At 42.7% G+C, this 6,993-nt stretch overlaps 1 long non-coding RNA gene across 1 annotated transcript; it reads right to left on the minus strand.

The window, feature by feature from the left end:
- Positions 1 to 2,558: 2,558 nt before the first annotated feature.
- Positions 2,559 to 4,576, minus strand: LOC128686563 (uncharacterized). The gene is made up of 4 exons (XR_008406664.2): positions 4,537 to 4,576; positions 4,185 to 4,232; positions 3,337 to 3,493; positions 2,559 to 3,095 (listed from the first exon to the last, which is right to left on the minus strand). It is a non-coding gene; the product is annotated as an uncharacterized lncRNA (long non-coding RNA).
- Between the last annotated feature and the right edge of the window lie 2,417 nt (positions 4,577 to 6,993).

Genomic DNA, 6,993 nt, shown 5'->3' on the forward strand with positions numbered 1-6,993 from the left:
TTATGGCCCTAAACAATGAAATCAACAAATAGCCCGAAACTTACGACGACGTTTCGGTCCGACTTGGATCATTTACAAAAGTCACACTAGTGTGACTTTGTAAAGTGATCAAATCGACAAACGTCGTAAGGTTGGCCTGTCTCTGCGGCGGATTATTATTCCTGTGTTGTTCCAGTCTCGGCTTTATGTTCTTTTGTTCTTTAATAAAATAAAAGTTTTGCGTCACCTTCACATGCATTATTATATTTGGCAGTCAGAGCTGGCCCCGTGGCCCAGTGGCCCCTTGTGGTGGTCATCGTGTGGCCCCTGTGGCCCTGTGGCCCTGTGGCCTCCGTGGACCCTGTGGCAGTGGCCCTGTGGCCCCGTGGGCCCTGTGGCCCCTGTGGGTCTCTGCGGCCCCGTGGCCCAGTGGTCTGTGGCCCCTGGTCGTGGCCCCGTGGTCCCTATGGCCCTGGCCCCGTGGCCCAGTGGCCCTGTGGCCCAGTGCATCCCCGTGGCACCACCGGGTGGTCAGCTTTCTTAAGCTTGTCTGTCCTTCTCTGTCGCACTTGTTAAAAATATCTTGCACAGATGTTTAAGTCTCCCTCTGACCTTAATTCAGGTGAAACAGATATTAGCTTCTTCATTTTTTTTTTTTTTGAGTATTGGAAATGCATTATGGGAGAGTTTCCTGGTAATGCTCTCTAGGAGTGCATCCTGGAAGTGCATCCTAAGAGTGTATCCTAGGAGTGCATCCTAGAAGTGCATCCTAGGAGTATATCCTAGGAGTGCATCCTGGAAGTGCATCCTAGGAGTATATCCTAGGAGTGCATCCTGGAAGTGCATCCTAGGAGTATATCCTAGGAGTGCATCCTGGAAGTGCATCCTAGGAGTATATCCTAGGAGTATATCCTTAGGTAGTAAAATATTTGGTGCAAAGAAAATAGTTTTGATTCATATCTTTATTTACTAAAATAAATTATTTTTTTATTGCATTGGCTATGAATATAAGTAATGACTCACGAGATCGTAATGACACGACTACAAACTCTCTCGCCACGAGTTCAATCACCACCCGTGGTATGGTATAATGTAAGTTAATATTTAAAAAAAATATTCATTTATATGAACTTGGCGAAAAATAAAATGCATTGTCACTTTATAAACAACTTTCCAAATTAAACTTGAAATACTAACCTAGAAAGAAACTATGAATCGATACACACACACACACACACACACACACACACACACACACACACACACACACACACACACACACACACACACACACACACAGAGGCTTCTGAGTGAGCTAGATACCTCAAAGGCAATGGGGCCAGATAACATCTCCCCATGGGTATTGAGAGAGGGAGCAGAGGCGCTATGTGTACCCCTAACAACAATATTCAATACATCTATCGAAACAGGGAGATTGCCTGAGGCATGGAAGACAGCAAATGTAGTCCCAATCTTTAAAAAAGGAGACAGACATGAAGCATTAAACTACAGACCAGTGTCACTGACATGTATAGTATGCAAAATCATGGAGAAGATTATCAGGAGAAGAGTGGTGGAACACCTAGAAAGGAATGATCTCATCAACAGCAGCCAGCATGGTTTCAGGGACGGAAATCCTGTGTCACAAACCTACTGGAGTTCTAATGACATGGTGACAGCAGTAAGACAAGAGAGAGAGGGGTGGGTGGATTGCATTTTCTTGGACTGCAAGAAGGCGTATGACACAGTTCCACACAAGAGATTGGTGCAAAACTGGAGGACCAAGCAGGGATAACAGGGAAGGTACTACAATGGATCAGGGAATACTTGTCGGAAGACAGCAGCGAGTCATGGTACGTGGCGAGGTGTCAGAGTGGGCACCTGTGACCAGCCCGAGGGTCCCTGCAGTCAGTCCTAGGACCAGTGCTGTTTCTGGTATTTGTGAACGACATGCCGGAAGGAATAGACTCTGAGGTGTCCCTGTTTGCAGATGACGTAAAGTTGATGAGAAGAATACACCTGATCGAAGACCAGGCAGAACTACAAAGGGATCTGGACAGGCTGCAGAACTGGTCCAGCAATTGGCTCCTGGAGTTCAATCCCACCAAGTGCAAAGTCATGAAGATTGGGGAAGGGCAAAGAAGGCCGCAGACGGAGTACAGTCTAGGGGTCAGAGACTACAAACCTCACTCAAGGAAAAAGATCTTGGGGTGAGTATAACACCAGGCACATCTCCTGAAGCGCACATCAACCAAATAACTGCTGCAGCATATGGGCGCCTAGCAAACCTCAGAACAGCATTCCGACATCTTAATAAGGAATCGTTCAGGACCCTGTACACCGTATACGTTAGGCCCATATTGGAGTATGCGGCACCAGTTTGGAACCCACACCTAGCCAAGCACGTAAAGAAACTAGAGAAAGTGCAAAGGTTTGCAACAAGACTAGTCCCAGAGCTAAGAGGTATGTCCTACGAGGAGAGGTTAAGGGAAATCAACCTGACGACACTGGAGGACAGGAGAGATAGGGGGGACATGATAACAACATACAAAATACTGAGAGGAATTGACAAGGTGGACAAAGACAGGATGTTCCAGAGATTGGACACAGTAACAAGGGGACACAGTTGGAAGCTAAAGACACAGATGAATCACAGGGATGTTAGGAAGTATTTCTTCAGCCACAGAGTAGTCAGTAAGTGGAATAGTTTGGGAAGCGATGTAGTGGAGGCAGGATCCATACATAGCTTTAAGCAGAGGTATGATAAAGCTCACGGCTCAGGGAGAGTGACCTAGTAGCGATCAGTGAAGAGGCGGGGCCAGGAGCTCGGACTCGACCCCCGCAACCTCAACTAGGTGAGTACAACTAGGTGAGTACACACACACCTAATTTCATACAATTACTCGTGTGGTCTAAACAGTGTTTTTGAAGGGGAGGCTTAGATCAGGTTAGGTTAGGTCAGGTTTGCCAGGAAACAGAACAAGTGTTTCCTGACACGGTAGTGCATCACGACTTTTAGGCCATAAGCGTAAAGGACCAGCAGATACTGCAGATTGATGAGCGCTTAAGGAGCAGCAGACGCTATTCATCACTTTCCTGTCTCACATCGCTCTGTCCTGTGAAGAAAACCAGACGTGTAAACATTGAGACACGACTAAAATATATCAAAGAAAATAGCTTTGCGAATCTGATTAAAAATTATGAAAAAATATATAGTAAGAGAGAGAGAAAAGAGAGAGAGAGAGAGAGAGAGAGAGAGAGAGAGAGAGAGAGAGAGAGAGAGAGAGAGAGAGAGAGAGAGAGAGAGAGAGAGAGAGAGAGAGAGAGAGAGAGAGAGAGAGCAAACACGTTACTTACTTGCTACGGGCACTGCCTTGTATCCGTTCCTGCCAAAGTGGTGGCTGCGGTAATTTGTCGAACCAAGACGTCTCTGGCCGGGGAAGTCTCTCTTTCCGGTGATGAGTTGTGGTGCTCCCAACACCATCCCCAACACCACCACCAACACCAACAACACCTGTAGTTGTTGAAGATAAATGCTCGTCTTAGAAAACCATCGCAGATTGCTGACACACATTTAAACTAGGGATGTGTTAACGTATCGGTGTTGGATTAACAACACCGGTGACAAAAACGTCCGATACTAGCCGATACTTTTAACTAAAATTGCATGTGATAATATATAAAAAATTATACTATCTCATGACTGAGAGTTACTCTCTCTCTCTCTCTCTCTCTCTCTCTCTCTCTCTCTCTCTCTGTCTCTCTCTCTCTCTCTCTCTCTCTCTCTCTCTCTGGGAAATTAAGTTATTAATATTTAACTTTCCTGTGTTATTTAATACCCATTGTGCAATAAGCATTCCCTTATATATTACACATAGTTATAATAAAAAAATATATTGGAAAATTATCGGTATCAGTATCGGCCGAAAACTGGGTATCAGTACCGAAATTACAAAAATTTTGGTATCGTTCTATCACTAGTTAAACTAAATGTGATATTAACACACTAATATTAACACACTAATATTAACACACTAATATTAACACACTAATATTAACACACTAATATTAACACACTAATATTAACACACTAATATTAACACACTAATATTTGCAAAATGAAAATATACAAAATGCATTTCAGAAACAAAACTTTTTCCAAATTATTGAAAAATATATTTTCAGAATAGAGACAATTTGCTTACAATTTTAATGTTCATCTTTGTTCCTCGTTCAGATGAACGCGATGTAACCTGTTCAAGGAAAACATATTATAATTAGATATATTAAAAGATTGTAAGATATAAATGTTTTGTTAGAACTGATTAAGTGTTTTTGGAGGCAATGATCGGAAAATGAATAAAATATAATTATGTTATGAAGTGAAGATTATATTGTATGAAGAGTTAAACACGTGATTGCCATTAACCAGAAACAGTGGAGGCTTGATCCTCCGTCCGGTAATACAGTCTCGTCTCTGTTCATTCAGGCTGTTGGCAATCTCGTTAGAAAACTTACGAAGCCTAACACAGAAGTCTGTAAAATGTGAATACGTACGCAAATGTGTCGACTATTATATCTCAGTGTGTTGAGTGATTACAAGTTACCAGTTCAGCCGGTCAGTGTGTCAAGTTGCTGGTCAGCCTCTGCGTCTCCAGTATATATTGAGAGACTTTTCTGAGTTGCCAACTACTGCTTTATTTCATTTCTAATTATGTAACCTTCATACATGCTCACCCTCCTGAACACGTCAGAGAAAGGAGAAGAATCAGTCCACATCAGTATGCTGGACTTATAATAAACTTTCAGCTCAATATACCAGTCGACACTCGTATCTAGACTGAGTTAATTATATACTAAGTGTTTCTCTTCACTCTCAGCTTTAGTAAAATACTTTATTTATTAAATTAACAGGATATACCTATTGTGAAGGGTACCTAATTTAAGCTTGACTTGCCTTATGGGACGTTCTAACCACCATACAAAATATTTGGGAGGGCAGTCCCTGACTGAACTCCATTACATGCCTCTCCAGAAATCTTTTCTATCAACCGCAAAATGAGTATGATGTACATATTAAGACTATTAGACTAACTTAGGAAAACCAGCATTAAATCCAGCCAAACCAACGGAAAGATATTAAACTCTTGTTGGCATACCCGGTCTAACCATTATATAAATTATACGTCACAACACACACCTAACAAAACTGAAGGACACTATTTTACTTCCTCTTCCTGTCCCTTCTGTAATTTCTTTGAGGTTATGGTGTAGCTGGGTGTAAAATAGAGCATTAAGTAATTATTAGTTATCTTCCGTAACTTTGATTCATAAAAAAAAAAAAAAAAAAAAAATAGAGCTTGATCCGAACACTAGTGTGAACCAAGTATGTGATCATGTATTTTTCGTCTATTTCAGGAAGCTTATTTAGGCGTTTTCTCCCTAACTCTACAGTTTCAGAATATTTTAAAATGATATTAAACAGTAAAGTTTGACCTGTTGTTGCAAGATACATATGAATCTCATAACCGTCCAGCAAGATTTTTATTAAATGATATAATGCTGTTGACTGGTGCAACAAGTTGAGGAGTGTGCATGAAGAAGAGTAGTATAGAGTAAAACTTTGTAATAGATGATGTGTTGCTCAGGACTGAGCTTTATCAAGTCCGAGAAACCTCAGTCATGGGCGAAAAGTTGAGTAAAATATTGGCTTTCTCTACATAGTTTGTCATTGTATTGTGTATAACGAGAGTTCCGGGATCTCCTCTTTGTCTGGTGACTCGTAAATATTTAAGCTCCTTTTCACTTATTCTTTACTATATTCGCAACACTTCATGTTATCTCACGTCTAGTTTTTAAGTTCGTACTGTATTTTTGTTGAGTTATTTTAGTTCTGTTCTTTTTTATACATTTTTTCTCTTCAAAACCTGTAAAGCAAAAAAGCGTGATCTTGATACAGACCGGTGAATCACAGGTCATTACAAGGATCACTGTAGAGGAGAAGTTCCTTATCCTGTCACCCGATGTTGTGTTGCTACACCCAGGTCTCACATGTTGTGTTGCTGTACCCAGGCCTCACATGTTGTGTTAGTGTACCCAGGTCTCACATGTTGTGTTGCTGTACCCAGGCCTCACATGTTGTGTTGCTGTACCTAGGCCTCACATGTTGTGTTGCTGTACCCAAGGCCTCACATGTTGTGTTGCTGTACCTAGGCCTCACATGTTGTGTTGCTGTACCCAGGCCTCACATGTTGTGTTGCTGTACCCAGGCCTCACATGTTGTTTTGCTGTACCTAGGCCTCACATGTTGTGTTGCTGTACCTAGGCCTCACATGTTGTGTTGCTGTACCCAGGCCTCACATGTTGTGTTGCTGTACCCAGGCCTCACATGTTGTGTTGCTGTACCCAGGCCTCACATGTTGTGTTGCTGTACCCAGGCCTCACATGTTGTGTTTCTGTACCCAGGCCTCACATGTTGTGTTGCTGTACCCAGGCCTCACATGTTGTGTTGCTGTACCCAGGCCTCACATGTTGTGTTGCTGTACCTAGGCCTCACATGTTGTGTTGCTGTACCCAGGCCTCACATGTTGTGTTGCTGTACCCAGGCCTCACATGTTGTGTTGCTGTACCTAGGCCTCACATGTTGCGTTGCTGTACCCAGGCCTCAAATGTTGTGTTGCTGTACCTAGGCCTCACATGTTGTGTTGCTGTACCCAGGCCTCACATGTTGTGTTGCTGTACCTAGGCCTCACATGTTGTGTTGCTGTACCCAGGCCTCATATGATGTGTTGCTGTACCTAGGCCTCACATGTTGTGTTGCTGTACCCAGGCCTCACATGTTGTGTTGCTGTACCTAGGCCTCACATGATTTTTTGCTGTACCCAGGCCTCACATGTTGTGTTGCTGTACGTAGGCCTCACATGTTGTGTTGCTGTACCTAGGCCTCACATGTTGTGTTGCTGTAAAAAGGCCTCAAATGTTGTGTTGCTGTACCTAGGCCTCACATGTTGTGTT

Source organism: Cherax quadricarinatus, chromosome 12 (genome assembly GCF_038502225.1).
Source record: "Cherax quadricarinatus isolate ZL_2023a chromosome 12, ASM3850222v1, whole genome shotgun sequence".
NCBI lineage: Eukaryota > Metazoa > Arthropoda > Malacostraca > Decapoda > Parastacidae > Cherax > Cherax quadricarinatus.